The sequence below is a fragment of the Urocitellus parryii genome, chromosome X, assembly GCF_045843805.1.
Source record: "Urocitellus parryii isolate mUroPar1 chromosome X, mUroPar1.hap1, whole genome shotgun sequence".
In the NCBI taxonomy this organism is placed as follows: Eukaryota; Metazoa; Chordata; class Mammalia; order Rodentia; family Sciuridae; genus Urocitellus; species Urocitellus parryii.
Window position 1 is genome coordinate 8,058,363 of NC_135547.1, and position 18,535 is coordinate 8,076,897.

Below are 18,535 nucleotides of genomic sequence, written 5' to 3' on the forward strand. Positions count from 1 at the left end.
TTGTTCTTTTGTTTTTAGAGAGATCCTTTTCCTTTTAAGCTGGATTTTAGACCTCATGATTTGAGCCTCTGAGGTTTTTTTACTTCTTTTGTAATTTATCTTTTCTATTTTCCTATATCTAAGCCTTTCATTGAATTCAAATATGGCAACATGTTTTAATTTCCAAGAACTCCTTATTTCTTAATTGTTCATATTATCCTGTTCTTGTGCAATTATATACTTTCTTCTTGAGTCACTTGTTTCAGTGTACTATAAATGTGTAGTAATGCTCTGAATTTGGTGGTTCAGAAAAATAAGCATCTATTATCTGCCACTGTTTGTGGACCAAGCATCCACAAGATGCTTAGCTGGGTGATTCTAGCTCTGGGTCTCTCACAAGCATGCAATCAAGATATTTGCCAAATCTGTAGTCATTTTAAGGATTAGCTGACAGAGGTTCCATTTCCAAGATTACACACAGGAGTATTACTGAATGCAAAAGACGCATTTTCAAGTTTACTCATGTGATTGCTGACAGGTCTCAGTTCCTCCCCCATGGACCTTTATCTCACAACATGCATGCTGGCTTCCTTCTTTTAAAGTAGCTAAAAATGTGGAAGCTGGCTTCCCTAAAGGAGTGTCGAGAAGGAGGGAGGCAGAGAGAGAGAGAGACAGAAAGAGACAGAGATGGGTAAATAAAGAAAAGTGATCTCCTGACACTTCTTCCATACTCTGTTTGCTTGAGAAGAGAAATTGATTTTGTGGGGGGAGTTTACTGGGAATTGAACCCAGGGGGCACTTTATCACTGAGCCATATTCCCAGTTCTTTTTGACACATGGTCTTGTTAAATTGCTAAAGTGGGCCTCAAACTTGTAATCCTCCTGCCTCAGCTTCCAGAGTTGCTTGGATTACAGGCATGTGTCACAGCACCAGGTGAGGAGTTGATTTACTAAATCCAGATCACATACATGGGGAGAGGAATGAAGAGGAAAGGTATCAAAAGTCTGTGGACATATCTTTAAAAGTACCATATTCTGTAAATATTAATTAGTGAGTCTCTTATGGTTCTTTATGATGCTCAAATTTTCTGTTTCTTCCTAAATTGTTCTGCTTTCATCTTTGTCTTTCTTAGACATGTTGCAGGCTTTCCTCAAATGTGTGGACACACATAGTTGTTCATTTAAACAATATAATAAGAAAATGCCAGGGTTGGCTAGACTTGCATGTAGGTGGGGGACTGGCAGGTATTATGGTAGATGGTCAATGAAGCTATTGGTTCCTATTTCCAAAAGGAGGCCTTTATGCTAAGACATAATCCCTGAACTACCTCCCTTAGTTCTTGCAACACTATTAATTCAACATGTTTCTAATGTCCCTGTCCAAATCTTTGCTTGAAGTGAATGTCTAACCACAAACTACATAAAGGTAGGGAAGGAGAGTGAAGAGATTAATTCATCTAGTCTCAACTCTTCAGCCTCTTTCTTGCACCTATCATTTCCAGTTCTGGCTGCATGGTGATGACAGTGCAGGGATTTTGCAAGGATCCCATTTTCTCCCATTACAAAATGGAAGTCTAGACTTTGTTGCTAATTAGTTATGTAATCTTTTCAAAGAATGTTCCCATAGCTCCTCATCTATAAAATCAGAGGAATAGATTAAATGAGATTTAAGGTTTCTGAAAATAACGGTAATACAATTCAGTTAGGATTTGGAACTTTTCTTGCAGCTATATTTCATATGTTTTGAAATATAAAAACTCTAGCACATGGTAAAAAATCAAAATGAACTCAAGTTGAGAATATTATAGCAAAGTTAAGAACAAGTCTCCAAAATTGATAGTTCTGTATTTTTCCAGATGACAAATATTTCAAGAGCCCTCCTCTGTTTTGTTAGAATTCTGTATGATAAGTGTTGAGACTCAAGAGGAGGTTTTTTTGTTGTTGTTTGTTTGTTTTTTTTTATTCTCCCAAGGAATAGTAGTTTTAGAACATTTCAGTCATGCAGGAAGAAAATATAAAACTGTGTAACACCAGTATTTTCTCTTGGGGGTATATCTTGGGCTTTAGGGCTTCAAAATATTCTAGAAGTAGTAGTTTCCTTTAACTACATTGATGCTACTCAATGCCATTTTCTGAGGATGTGTAGTTTGGATAATCTTTCTAGCTCCTTCTCTAATTCCTTGATTGACTTTTCTAAATATAAAATTTAAGGAGATATCCTTGATCTACTAAATTGTGGGTAATTAAAAAAAATCACCCAAACATTTTATAATTTGTTTTTGAGCTACATCTCACCTTAATTTTTTTAAAGTGACATAAATATGATAATTTCAGCTGATGACTACTGCATGGGACATTTTGAAATAAATAGGGAAAGGAGTGAAATAAAAGAAGTTTTGGAAATTCACAGAGGCATACTTGTAGTCCAGGTACAATGAGCTGCTTGAGACTAATAGAGATGTCATGATACATTCATTGGCATAAACTATATTCAAGACTCAGGAAAAGCATGACTATGGACAAATATTTACCAGACCCAGCAGGTATATTGTGCTGAATTCTGTATAGAAACCCTTTAAGGATTTTTCACAATAAAGAAGTGAAACAAAAATCAGAATGTATCAGAAAATCTCAGACATCCAAAGGACTTCAAAAGTCATGTGTTACTAGTACCTTTTTCATGAAGCAGAACTTTGTTCTTCAACATCAATGCTTTAATAAATTCAGAAAATGAAGTCAGAAAATGAAGTCCTAGCTACTTAAGGCAGTTGTTTATAAGCTACTCCAATTGTTGGTAGATTACTTTTATCTAAATGAAATTTGTTCCCTTCTAATTTCTAACCACTTGTTCTCATGTTGTTCTTTGAAGATATATATTATCAGTCTAGCTCCTTTCCCACAAGATAATTTTAAAAGATAATGTCAAATTTTAAAAGAAATTACCACAATTCCTTTTACTTTTTTCTCACTCCAAATTGCTTCCTCTAGTCTTACAAGTTTCCTTCACCAACATGGCCTTCTTTCTCTGAAATGCTGTTGTTACTATAACCTACTTCTGAAGTAAAGATACTGTCAGTACTGGCTTTGTTCTGCTCTCACCCCAGGGTTGGAAGAGAATGGAAGACAAAACACAATTAATTATAAGTATGGAACATGTGAGAGCTTTCAATTCATTTGTAAACTCTGGAAGTAACATAGAGAATATACCATTCCTAACTGCATTCATTCAAGAAACATTTTAAGAAAGGGCCAACTCTGTACAATGGGGCTACAAAGAAAAAAAAAAAACAGTCGAATAGCAGTACATCATCCTTTAATGATCTCCAAATTTTAAGTTTTCTACATTTTAGCAATTTATTACAAATGTATTTTGGAAGAAAAATTTTAATGAGGCACAGAGATTTAAATATTACAAGCCCTGAGTGTGGTATAACAGAAAGAAGCCTGATAGCTAAGGAGGCATGTGACCTGAATAAAGGTTCTGATTCTACCATCAATTGACTGTGTGATCTTGAGCATGTCACAAATCCTTTTCTAGACATAGGATTCATCATCCTTAAGTGCAAATAAATAAACTCCATTACTTATTTGAAGACAAGGACATAGACCACATGGACTTTTGAAGTCCAGTTCAATTGAAGATAGTGGTTTCTTTTCTGCAAATTCAAACACAAGTTGACTAGTTGGCCAGACTGCTTCAAAAGCATCTTTCCTCGGGAATGTTCTCTTTTTTTCCCTAAAGCTCCTTTGAGATTTCAATGATGCATAGGAGAGACAGGTACAGAGAAAAGTAAGAGGCCTTGGCAAGACCAAGGGGAAGAAAGTAGGTTGCTGACTGTTTAAGGTGGGTTAGAGGCAGAGAAAGGGTTTATCAAACATCCCTTCCAGGCTAGTCAGTTTAGCTTATTAGAAGAATAAAGAAAGCAAGTATTTAACAGTGAAGCCTTAAAATGGAGAGAAAAAAGCACCAGAGCAGAGCTGAGGTAGCTAAAATTTCAATGGCAAAAATATACCAAATTTTGGATAACATTCAACAAAATAAGCACAAAATAATATAATATTATACAATATAGAATGATTAAATTGAGGTAATAGAATACCCATCACCTACATTTTTATGGCAAGACATTTTAAATTTACTCTTAACTATTTTGAAATATATAATTATTGAATATAGTCCCTCTGCTATACATTGTATACATATATCAAGACATCACATTGCACTACATAAATGTACAAAATTATTCTCAATTACAAATAATGTATTTTTAAAAAGCATATAATAGTGCCCCCACCAAGTACAATTAAAAAATCAGGAATTTGTGAGAAACATATCCTTTCCTCCTGGCATATCTGGTGAACACTCACTTGGCCTTCAAGGCCAAGCTTAAATTCAATTTCCCTTTTGTGATTTTCTCTAACCATCCCACACAGACTTAATCATAGTTCTTCTGTGTCACTCAAGAATTTGTACTTACCTCCATTACAGGGCTAATCACATAGATGTGGTCATTTGTACATATGTCCATCTTTCCTAGTAGGTCATGCTTTTCTGAGGAAATGGTTTATTTTAGAATACCTGGACCTTGTGCAGTGTGGGACCCAGGGTAAGTTGTAAATTATTTAATTTTTCCATAGGTGAGGTTTAAATACTGAATCTAAGAATTTACCATAACTTTCCTTCACAGGAAATTTGGATACAACTTTAGGAGGAAGGGCATGTTATATTTGCGCATGGTTGGTTGTAACCAGTTTTAGTTTACTAGAATACCAGTTAGGAATGGGTTCAGGCCAATATTAACTTTTGTTTTTTGCCCTGGTAACCTTGGCACCATGTAAATCGCTGGAAGTGAGTTCAGCCCTCAAGCTTCAGGACACTCAGGATCATTTCAGTACTGACTTTCCAAATTGAGTGAAAACATTTTACTGAGTAGAAAGAGGTCTCTCTCTTTACTATGTGGTTTTTTTATACACTTCCTCCCTTGATAAGATATTTAAGAACACTTTTAAAGTATAGCCAAAAGGTTGAACTATGAATAGCCCATGAATTGTGATGCAAGCAAAGCTAAACCAAACACAAGGATACATGCTGTTTGATTGCAAAAGGCTCTTGCAGAATCTGGGTAGAATGTTCCCATCTTTCTGAATATATTTAGCTTCGCTACAACAACACAAACATGCACATGCACCTTCACTACCATTGGCAGAAGGTTTCATTGTTTCATGAGACCATGAATGTCTTAGTTACTTTGGGCTGCCATAATGGAATACCATAGATTGGGTGGCTTAATAACATATTTATTTTTCACAGTTCAGAAAGCTGGGAGGGCTATGTCAAGGAACACACATTCAGTGTATAGCAACAAACAATCTATGAGTAGGAATTATTTGCTAATACTTTTGTGGTATATCTGCAATAATCATAGAAAACGTCAGAGACAATGTAATTCATTTCTTTGTAGTGGAGTCCCCAACAATAGTCATACTGAATTCAGATATTCCAGAAAAAAGCATAGTTCTATCTTTCCCTGAAAATTTGGTGGTCCCTCTTATGATTTTCTATTCCTCCAAATTGTGAGTGATGAGAAGAAAGGCTAGATTCAGTCCTGTATTCTGTAATCTCAGACTCATTCCATAATTTAATTTGAACTGTTTCTTTAGGTGATTTTCTCTCTCCTTTGATGGTTCAGTGTAATGACCTAACATTCTACCTCTTTTTTAATATGGCACCATCTTAGTCCCTTAGGGCTGCTATATCAACATAACTTTGTGTGGCTTATAAACAATATACATTATTTCTCATGGTTCTGGAGACTGAGTAGTTCAAGATTGAGGTGCCTGAAGATTTGCTGTCTGGTGAAGGCCCATTCCTCACAGAAGAAAACTTCCTGCTGCATCGCCACATGAGTAAGCTCAACAAGCTCCTTAGGGCCTCTTTTATAACATTATTAATCCAATTCATGAGTGTTTCACCCAATGACCTAGCCACCTCCCCAAATTCACACCTATTAGGGCTGTCATTCATGATGTGCTTAACCCTAACAATTTAGTCTCAGTTTCTGAGTGAGTCTTTAGTAAAGAGGAAAGACAATGCACCTGTTTTTCTACATAATACCTCCCAGTGGAGACTTTGGTCTCATTCTTAGTGCTGACTTTTGGGCCCTGAGTTACTGCCTCCCAATGCATAAAGCACAGAGCCCCCAATGAGCTCCATTTCCCAGAGCTGCATTTCTTCCTACTACCTGGTTCTTTGTCCAAAGAACTGTTATGCTAAGAACTAAGGCCACATCATTGGAGAATAAGCTTGACACCTTTAGCACTTATTCATAGTTAATGTGTTTCTGAGGTCATTTCTCCAGCCTTCATTCCTTCATAAACACAAGTCTCCTATTAGTTCCCAAATTCCTTCTTTAACACATGTCTGATGAGTTACCCATAATGTATAATAAGACCAAAGGGCTAAAGTGTCTATCAATAAAAATATATAAGGATTAAATGAGTCACATGCTGGAAAATAGAGATTTTTCTATCAATCTAGACATCATTACATATGGACAAACTGAAGTACAGGCAGGTACCCTAGGAAAAGGTGCCTCAGAACTAGTCATCCTATAGTACCTAGATTCTGCTGAGGAAGTGGCAGATCAAAACCCATCCAGTCCTCTTTCTTGAGCACAGTGGTTTTGCATATCAGAATTGGAGTTCTTGCTATCTTGTGTTCACATTAGTTCCTTTAGTAATCAGCCTTGATGAGGTCAATGCTTGAAAAGAACACATGGATAAGATAAAAAGAAAGAAAGGGGCAAGTCAAAGTGTGGTATCTTGTGTAAATTGCTCTCTCCCAAACAGAGAATCTCCAAAAAGTCAGGTGATCAATACAGATTAAGGAATATGTGGTATATTGTTAATACCAGGGCTCATCAAAGTGATGGGCAAACAATATTGAAGCAAATTTTGTCATTAGGAAATTAAGAAAACCTCGGTCATGGAAGAAGGACTATATAAGAAAACCAAACAGGAAATGGATTTTGACAAGTTAAAAGCACAATGTTTTAAAATTCAGAGTCCCATATCGATTTATTATCCCTGCATGATAAATGCTGAGGAAACAATGCTGGTTTTATTGTAAAGAAAGCAGGCTCTGCAGTTAGACTGCCTGGGTTTGAATTCTAGGTTGAAAAGGGGATTTAAGTTTTATGGCCCTTATTTTCCTCATCTTTGAAGAAGAGATAATGATGATAATGATGATGATGTTGATGATAATAACAAAATAATAATTAATATAAATAATCAGGGACATGTTGCCAAATAAATTAAATAATCAATGTGCATGCCTAACATTGTGTTTATTTTTATTTTTTAAATTTTTTTAGTTATACATGGACACAATATCTTTATTTTGTTTATTTATTTTTATGTGTTGCTGAGGAGGGAACCCAGGGTCTCACACGTGCGAGGTGAGTGCACTACCGCTGAGCCACAACCCCAGCCCTAACATTGTGTTTAATTAGAAGCTCACTGAAGGTTACATACCACACCTAAATTATGGCTAATGGTATCTGACCAAAGCTAGACAAAATATCTGAAGATTCTCTGTAAGCTAATGTCCCACAGTACTGGTGGGAGAACAGTCCTTCTTGATAAAAATGGCATCAAAGAGGACAACAAATATACTCTCCATTTAGAACTTCCACTCATGGTTCTATTTCTACAACAATACCCAATTAAATTTAGACATTTTTACAGTAATCTTGTAGTGTTCAAGGCAGTCAAAGTGGATCAAAATTTGGGGTCAGAGGATCTAAGATTAAATCACACTACCATCACTAATTATAAATGATAAACAAGCTGAAACAAGTATCTATATACCAGAAACCTCATTTCCTCAGTTTGCATGGCATATTTGAAGTAAAATGGAAGAGAAAACACATTGGCTACTGGACAGCATCATATTTGTAAGGATAGCATAGTGAATTGTGAAGATGGGTATAGACATGATGCTATTGACCATAATGACTTATACCTCTGAATTAACCTCCACAGGCCAAAATGGAATAAATTTGCCCCATCTACTTCCACACCATCATCTCTTACTAAAATACTGATATTCACTCTGATTTGCCTCTGTAAGGTCTTATGACCAGCCAGTCACTTTAGTTGGGGGAAAGTTTTTTGCTGATTTGGTTAGGCCTGGAACAAATTACCAACTCCTCAGGCTTCATGCAGACTACATGGATTGAGATTGGGTTAACAAAGAAAAAGTGCTATTTCTGGTAGAAGAGAAAAGGGAAGATAGGAAGACAAATCAAATGTACTAATGAGAGGACTCTACTTCGACAAGGTAGAGATATGAGCAACTAATGCCTCCCCAAAGATATCACATCATAATCCCTAGAACTTGCGAATATGTTCCTTACATAGTAAAAGGAATTGTGCAGACGTGATTAAGTTAAGGATCTGAGCCTCTGAGATGGGGGACTGTCTTGTATTATTCAGATGGGCTCAATGTAATCTGAAGTGTCTTCCAAAGTGAAAAACAGAAGATAATTAATTTGGAGTAATGCAATGTGAGAAGGACACCATCGCTGGCTTTGAAGATAGTAGAAGGGGCCACAAGTCAAGTTTGTAAAGGAAAAGGAAAGGGAACCGATTCTCCCTTAGAGCCTCCAAAAGGAACATGGCCCTAACAACACAATGTGACCCCTGGTCTCCAGGATAGTAAGATAATAAATTTTTACTTTTGAAGCCACCACATTTATGGTAATGTGTTATAGAAGCAATAGGAAACTAAAACACCTTCCTATATTCTCTGATATTATGGTGAAGAAACTACTAGTTACCAGTAAAGCCATGGCAGCTTAAGTTTAGATGAACATTTTCAGTGTCAGACCCCACTGAGGACCAGTTCAAGCCCTGAGTTCACAGATGAAGCAATGGAAAGGGACAAAACACACATCCTACCGAAACTCCATAAAGACAATTTGATTCTGCAGTCACTCTGATCTTTCTCATGGGTTCCAACACAAGTATGCCCTCATCAAGCCAAGAGGATGCTTTGAGGATTTTCAAGTCAGCCTTAGTTTTGAGTAGCAAATCTCAGTTGACCTGTGCTAAGCTGAGTGGGAAGGTTTCTGTGTCCCACAGGAGCATTTTAACAAGATAAGCTCAAAGACCAGAAAGTTCTGTATGTCAGCATCACTCATGGGAAGGGATCAGCTAAATTCTGCACATTTCTACCTGTTATAGACACAGGAAAAGACAGAAGACAAGAAAATACTTCACTTAGAATACAAAGTTAAAGAAAAAATGTCTAAATAGAAAATGTGTCTGAAAGGAAAAGAATTGAATTGAAACAAAAGCAGCACAGTTTAACAAGCCCATTTAAGATCCACTGAATATTTGTTCATGTCGCTATAAGATTTTAAAGTTGATTACATGAAAATATCCCTAAGCTTTGAATCATCTGAGGTTTCTAAAATAATTTAGGTTTGCACTGACATAAATCTTATTTTCCTAGTAGGTATTTCAACTAACTATAAACGTTTTTAGCAAGGAGAGAAAAACCTCAATCTGAGGAGGATGGCAAGAGAGCTACATGGCCCATTGCACTGAAAGCATGCCAGAGAAATGGGAGCCCAGCACTGCTTTCCAACTCTGTCAACTGAACAAGTGGCAGAATGACACACTTGATTTCCACAGGGAAAGCAGGAACTGACTTCTCCTTCTAAAAGCTCTCCCTGTCGGCCATAGGTGAGGAGCAGCAGACAGCACATCCAGCGGTAGCTTGTGGTACCTTGAGGAAAGATGGGTTGTGAGCCATCAGGCAGAGTAGAGCACATGCCTCTAACAGGGAATCCAGGACACTTACTGTGCATACAGTTGTTGTTTTCCTTCCAGCTCAGCTACCCACTCTCATTGCTACAACAGCCTCACATGGGCCACACCAAAGCCTGAAAGCTCATACTCAGGGGATTGAAATGTGTTGGAGACAGAAAAGGTCAAGCTCAGGTAACAGTGATGTAAGCTGGAGAAGCTACAGTATTAAAAAAAAAAGAAGAAGAAGAAAAGAGAAAAGAAAATCAGTTCACTCTTTGTTTGCTTAGCAGTTTGGGATTTACTGTAATAGCTGGGCTTTAGAGTTCAATCTGATCTGATGTAATCAAGCCCCTTGAAGTGTGATCATAAAGATTCTGAGAGCTTCGTAGAAATTCTGAATTCCAGAGCCCACCCCAGACCTGCTGAATCAGAATATGTATTTTAAAAATATACTCAAGTAATTAATATACACATTACAGCTGGAGAATAATTGAGCCAACTGTATTCCTCTTTTTGTATTGGTGGTGAAAGTTAGCCCAAGAGGATAAGGGACATGCTCAAGGTAACTAGGATAGCTTTAAACAGGGCCAGAATTAAAGTTCAGGTCTCATGTTTTCTAGCTTTCCCAAACTCACCCTTTTCCTTCATATTATTTTTTCCCAAATTATTCTTCATCATTTGATCATTTTTTGTTTACTCAACACTTACTTATTAAGCCCCTAAGTAATGTGCCAAATTGGTTTATACTCAGAATGCTTAGTACAATCAGATGAATAATTAATTTTTTTAGATTTGTGTTAATTAGTTATACATGATAGTAGAATGCATTTATGCACTTTGATATGTCATACATAGATGGGGTATAATTTCTCAGTTTTCTGATTATACATACATGTTGTAGAATCACATTGGTCATGTACTCACACACACACACACACATTTTTAAAGAGATTTTTTTATAAAATGTTTTACACATTACCTCACCTTGGTAAATGAAATATGTTGCAATGGACTGCTTCCTAATGATTCTTCAACTCATCACTGTTTGCCTCTCTGCACTGTTTTTAAAGTTCTGTCTCCTTGTAACTGTCAGCTGCAGTATGTGGGTCAGTAGGGTGATTAAGAGCCTAGATTAATGCATCCAACTATGACATACCTGCAACTTGCATTCAACCATTCTAGACTGTGTTACTTTGGGCAAATCACTTAACCACTCTGTGCCAAACTTTCGTCACCTATGAAATGCAGTTAATGATGCTCCATTCTGTTGTTATACAGAGTCAGTGAAATTAAACAGACAGGGCTTAGAACAAAAATTCATCAAACTTAAGCTCTGATTGGTACAACTAACAACAATGAACAGCCCTATGGAGCCTTGTGGAAAACAGCACATCCTGGGACAGTCACTATTTGTGTGTGTGTGTGTGTGTGTGTGTGTGTGTGTGTGACAATGGCTATGGATCTCAGGACCTTAAGTATGCTAGGCAAGTGCTCTACCACTAAGTTACATCTAAGTTACATTCCCAGCCACCACCACTCTTGAGACAAGGTCTTGCTAATGCCCAAGCTACCCTTGAAATTGTGGTCCTCCTGCCTTAGTCATTATTCTTATTGCTACTCGGGAGTAAAGGCATGTTCTTTCTCCTTCCAACCACTCAACTTTATTCTGTATGAATAAAGTCAGCAGGGATGTAGGCCCTTTGATCTTTGCACTGTGAAACACAAGTTAATACATATAGATGTCAGCTTTATGTAACAGACACCAAATCCTCACCAGTTTTTTTTGTTTCCTCACCAGTAGAGATTAACATCTACCTAGCCTGCCTCAGAGGGCCCAAGACTGAAAACAAAATCAGAGATAATGAAGGCACAATGTGTCAGATCAGGGGAGGCAGGCAGCGACTAGAGGAGGCAGATTTAAAAAGGCCACTGAAGGAGGCTTTATTGAGATATCACTCCCAGGTGGAACTCGATCAGACCCACAGAGGGGACAGGAGAAGGGTCTGAGGAGAAACCGCGTGGAAGCTTGACCAGACTGGACTTTTATGGGGCTCACAGCAGGAAGGGAAGGGCTTGGGACAGGAAAAGGTGTTTTTAGAGTCCCTTGTCCCTTTGGAGTTGGTCAGGGGAGTTGGCTGAACTCCAGGTTTGGCCAGGGGGTCCTGCTCATTGACAGGTGTTAGTCAGGAGATCTTGCTGATTGACAGTCATTTCCGCTGGCACCTGATTGATGTTCCTTTCCCGCGCAGGCTGCTTTGTTATAAGTCGCCACCAAGTCACCACCACCGAGCTAACACAATGCATATTTAAACACTGGAATCTTAGAATGCCAGAGATGAGAAGTTCCTTAAGAATCACTCCAACTGCCAGGCATGGTGATGCACAATTTTAATCCCAATAGCTCAAGATGCTGAGGCAGGAGGATTATGAGTTCAAAGCCAGCCTCAACAACTTAGTGAGGCCCTAAGCAAATTAGATCCTATCTCAAAAACTAAAAAAAAAAAAAATGTTCAGGATGTGGTTCAGTGGTAAAGCACCTCTAGGTTCAATCCATGCTACTAAGGAAAAAGGGAAAGAATCACTTCAACTTGCTTGTTTTACAAATGAGGAAACTAAGCTCAAGAGGACAGATTTAACATACTTATCCAAGGTCATAAGTATCAGAGCAAGAAGTAGATAATAGTAAACATGACAATAAATAACAGCTATAACTTATAATGTATAAGTGCCTACTTATACATTAGTGGCCTTAAAAGACGAATCTCATTATATCCTCTCAGTATTCTGAGATAAGTACTATCATTGTTCTCAGTTTATAAATGCAGAGATTGAGGCAGAGAGAATAAATTACCAACTCCAGACAACACTGCTAAAACATGTCAGGGCTGGAATTTAAATCCACACCTGACCACCACAAAGCTTGAGGTCTCTGCACTGGGGCCCCACTCCCCACCTACACTTTGCTCTTTGATCCAGACACTCACAATGCAGACAGAAGAAAGCTAGAGTTAATAAAAGTATCCTCTGCAAACTTTTACCAATTAGTTTTGTGATTTCATTTTTAGACTCCATTTTTGAATTGCTGAGTTTCCTTAAAACAGTTTTCATCTGCTCAGGCTCATGATTAGAGCTTTGTTTCTTAGCTGTTTGTGCCAGTACTTGGTCAAGCCTTAAAGCTGTCAGCTCCTTGACTTACTGCTTGAATTACAAGTATCCATTCCTAAGGCATCCAAGTGGCAGGAATTTCAAGGTTGTGATTAACTTATTTAAATATAATTCCCTAGTTAAAGTCTCCAGTCTTCTCAGAGGAGCTATAAAATCACAGTACGCAGCTTTCCATAATAATGCAGAATATCAATAAGAACCCTACAATGGGTGTCAAGAGATTTGATGCTACCACTACCATGGGACCTTGGACAAATCACTTTTCCTTTTTGAGCCTCAACTGCCTGATATGGTGACCTTTCATGCCCAGTGCAATGCTAGCACTCAGTCATGGCACTTAGCACTTCATGTTGTCAAAGTACATTTATTTTTCACTGTCTTCCCATTACCCTGAAGACTCTTTAACATTATGGACTATATCATATTCATTTCTGCATCTCCAGAGCCTAGCATGGAGCTCAGCATATAACTGTACTAGATAATGAACTGGAAGTTCCTTATGGCTCTGAGTTTCAGATGGTACTTTGACCCAAATAACACACAAAGAAAACAACTGAACTTCTGAGTAGCAGAACTGAATTTCTTGTGATTATCTTTGTATGTAAATCTTATATAGAATTTCATAGGGAAATGAATACATATGCAGCCATATTCACAGCAGATCTTTGATCTCAGGAAGATGAAAAGAATTTGGGTTTTAGGACAGGGCTGATCCACTGATCCTTCTCCCTTCTCATGACCATAATTCCTCCCATTTCATATTTTTCCCCCTATAATAAGGGTGGAAGACAGAATAAGATGATGATGCTTTCTGGAAACTTCTTGTATATTACTTTTATTTCTAGTGAATCTTTAGCTCTCAAAATTTCAAGGGGCAGGGTTCACAATGAAAAATATAAGGATTAACCTGACTCCACTGTACCTTAAACTGAATAGTCAACATGTCATTATTTCATTTTGTCAGCCAAATAGGCATTTTTAGAATTTTGCTTTTGATGTTATCACTAGGCTAGGGTGCATGCAATCCAAAGAGGCATAAAAGATTTGCATCCTTGATGGGTTCATAGTCAGTGGAAGGCATGATGATTTTGACAGAGAAAAGAAAAGTTATAATATTAGTATAGTACTTCTTGTAATGGAAACAGAACTGAGGGCTATGGGAGCTGAGGGGGTGGCTAACCCTGCTGGTGGGGGTGCAGCTTCCAGAAATGAGGAGGAAAGAAAAGATCAAAGGCCTAAAAGGTCCAGAATACTTAGCAATGATTTTTCAGGTGGAAGAGACAGATGGGTAGTCCGAGCACTTCTGGCAGTTGGAGCCACCTTAATGTGGAATAATGAGAAAGCAGAGTTTATGCAGGTACTAATCAAAAATTAAATGTGGCTAAAGGGATTGGGGAAGGCTGTTTAAAAAAAGGAGGGCCAGAGGTGCAGACTGAAGTCACACTTGCAATGTGAATGAGAGGAGAATGGAGAGGATAGAGAAGAGGAAGAACTGAGAAAATAAGTCAGAAACATATGACAGGCTGAATGAAGTTGGCATACATTGTCATAAAATCAGAGAAAGAACAGTTAATTATATCTCTAAATGAGGACTTGAGTGGTGGCTCAGTGGTAGAGCCTTGCCTAGTATGTGTGAGGCGCTGGGTTCAACTTTCAGCACTGCATATAAATAAATAAATAAATAATAAAATAAAATAAAGGTATTGTGTTCATCTACAACTAAAAAAAATCTTGAATTAATTAAAGGTTTTGTATTCATCTACAACTAATATTTTTTAAATCTCTAAATGATTGAGAAATTCTGAGTTTTCTAGGCTAGCTACAGAGTCAATATAGAAAACAAGTTCAGTGTCAACTATAAACTAGTTAACAGCAATTGAATCCCAGCAGCAAACTGGCCACTGTGTAGTGCAACAGAATGGTTGCAACTCAGAGCTAGGAAGAAAACAATATTTGAATGACTTCTATTTCTAATGCAGTAAATACCAAATTACGGATCCTCTGATGCACACTTAACCAAATGCTAACCAAACGCTAATCTTTTTTTTCTTCTTTGATGGAACACCCAGGAAATGTCTGGGTCTACTTTTTTGAAGCCAAGTATATGGTGTTCTGTTGCTGACTAGAAAATAATTATGACTCAGTGACTTAAAGCAATACCTTTATTATCTTGGTTTCTATATAGATTAGAAGTTATATAGGCATAATTTGTCCAGATCTTCTGCTTCAAGGTCTCATCAGATTGTAATACATGTGACAAGTGGAGCTTTGATCTCATTAGGAAAGGGTACACCTCTAAACTCCCTCATATTATTGGCAGAACTCGTCTTCTAGTTATTGTAGTACCAAAATCCCCATTTTCTTCCTGGCTATTGAAAGTAATGCAAACTGGCTATTCAGCTCCTTCATGCCACCTAAAGTTTAATTGTCCCATGACCTTCCGTAAGCCCTTGAACAACATGGCAACTTGTTTCTTCAATGCCAACATCAGAAAGTTTCTCTGACCTCAAAGAGGACATAGTTGTTCTTATAAGGGTTTTTTTTTCTGATTAATGCATGCCCACCTACAATAATCTCTCTTTCAATTAACTCAAAACTAACTGACTATGGAACTTAATATTACCTGCAAAATCCCTTTACCTTGCCATACTCTGTTAACTATAAGAAAGTTGCAGGTCCACTCCACACTCAAGGGGTTGTGAATATTCAGGCATGAACCAGTGGAAGTCATTAGGAGGTACCTCTGGGTATTTCAAATATACTGATTTCTGCTTTGGATCATATTGATAACTTCCAAAATAAACATAGATTTGAACAAGACTAGCTATGTATGAAAATAACCATACTTTCCTTTGGACTCATTATTTTCCTGGATTTTCATTTGTACAAACTCCCAAATCCCTAATCTCTGACAAAAAAAAAAAAAAATCGGGTTCCTAGTTAAATGTAAGGTAAGAATGGCTCTTTGAGGTTATCAAAAGAAATTTCCTCCTTTGACCTCAGTTGGCATTTCCCACAGAACTGCAGCTACACAGGGTCCCACTGTTGCCAAAGCATCAATAAACTCAGATTTACTAAACTGAACAAATGTACAAGTTTACCTTGAAGTTACCCAAATTATGTCTTACTGTTAGAATAGTTATAACAATAATGACAAAATAATAATTCAGAAAATGATACCAGTGCTCAAATACACTGTAAATTTCCTAAAGATGTTTGCAAAAGAAAGGAGAGGCCTAGAAATTGCCATTATATTTTCTGAGTTATTTGTGAAGAAACCAAACTTGCCTTGTGCTTCTGAAGAGGAAAGAGCAAGAAGACCATTATTCTATTTGCATAGCCCAATTGCACAACAGACTATGGAGACAGAGAAGAGCCCCAGCAATTGCTGATATTTTTAAAAAATGCTTAATTAGACTACATATGCTAATGGAGATCAAAAATAGTGTATTGGGATGTTTAGATTTTACATAGGTTCTTCTCCTAATTTATTTCAGGAATGGAGTCAATCAGGTAATTCTCATATTCTATATATAAGAGCAACAGATTTCAAAAAAATGATGTAAATATAAATATGTTAAATAGAATTATTATTGCATTTATAATAGGATTCATTGCTCCCTTGAAAAATGTTAAATAGGGGCTGGGATTGTGGCTCAGTGGTAGAGTGCTCGCCTAGCATGCGCAGGGCCCTGGGTTCGATCCTCAGCACCACATAAAAATAAATGAATGGAATAAAGGTATTGTGTCCAACTACAACTAAAATAATATTTTTAAAAAAGAAAGGAACAATTCATAAAAAAGAAAAATGTTAAATAGGTCAAAACATTTTTGAGGGACATAATAAATTCTTCCTCATCTCAATTGTGCTACATGATAGAATTTCCTGTCAAAGACACTGCATTTAAGAGCCCTTGGCTTGTTGGGTGTGTTGACACATACTTATAATCCCAGCAATTCTGAAAACTGAGGTAGGAAGATGACAACCAGCCTCAGCAACATAGCGAGATTCGACCTCAAAATAAAAAATAAAAAGGGCTGTGGATAAAGCTCAGTGGTAAATTGCCCCTGAATTCAATCCCCTGTACAAAAAAAAATAGTTCTTGATTCTACCTTCTCACCAATCAATGACAATTCTAGAGAAGTAGCCTAAGATTTTTGTCTAAAAATAGGATATAATAAGCCTAAGATAGTGCCTAGCATATTGTAGGTACTGAATGATTATTATTTGAATGTGTATGTGAATAAATAAAGGCACAGATGTGCTCTGCAGTCAGAAAAATCAAAATTATCATTCTACTCCACTCCTTACATATTGTGTGATCTTAGCAAAGTATTTAAATGCAGAGTCTTAGTTTCCTGATCTGTAATTTGGATATATCAATACCTCCCTCCCAAGAAGAACAATAGAGTGGTTTTGAGGGCAAACTCTTGCAGCTGACCCCTAGAGTTGATTCCCAGCTTTCACAATTATTCACAGCTCTTCTTCTGTCTCTAGGACTCATTAGCTTGTGCAAAAATGACATGGAATATCACTTATAAAGGCTGTAGGGAAGGGCCTGGCAGTTAGTGTTTAGAAATTGTCAGGTCTTATTCCCGCTATTATAATTCCTAAAACTTACTAATAACTATAAGTAAAATGGCAGGGTGTTCATGTGGCTTTTCAATAAATACTATTTGTCTTTCTTAGTTCAGGTGGCATTATCTCTTTCCCCCTTCCTTCCCCATCCACTCCTCCTTCTCTTTAAACTTGAAGCAGCACATGGCCAAGGTCAGATGGAACACACAAAATCACTGATTTTCAAATTCCTTTTGCTCAAGTCATAGAACAATAACTCTTCCAAATCCTCCCCCTCCTCCCTTTTCTGACACCCCCATGTCTTTGTATCTATTTCATACATACACTGCCCTTCTGAGAAATCTCCAGAGTTCCAACTACCATGGTTTGATAACCTCTAAATCAGTAGTCCCTAAACCTGGCAGAAAATCAAAATCAAATACAGATACCTGACACCTGGGACTACTGCAGACACTTTAATTTGGTAAGTCTGGCTTTCACAGTGATGTCTTTTGTGATAGTGTCCAAATGTAGAGGCTCAGCTGCCACAGCTCACCAAGGGAACTGCTGCAGCTATTGCTATAAAATGAAGGTACAAAGACTAATTGAGATGGTGCCAATTTCTATTAAAAAGAAAGCTTTCAATGTTGGTGTCATGGACCTTCATGACTTTTTCTCAGCCCCAGATTGTTGACATCTCTATAGAAGTCAACATCAATTTCATAACCAACAACATTAACCACTGTTTTTCTTATGACACAGTCCTTATCTTGCTTAAGTGTCCATTGCTCACCCAGTGTGATTCAGGAAAGAGAAGACCCCTCTTCACAAAAATTCTGATGTCTCACACTATCACCATGGTCCATTTTCCTTGCCAGGAACTGGGTTAGGACTGAGGATGCAAAAGCATTATGCAAATGAGAATTCTGCTGAGGGATTTTTAGTAAGGATTCCTCTCACTAATACAAGAAATACTGACAGAAGACAATTTCTCTTCCTCCACTGGACATGGTCTGA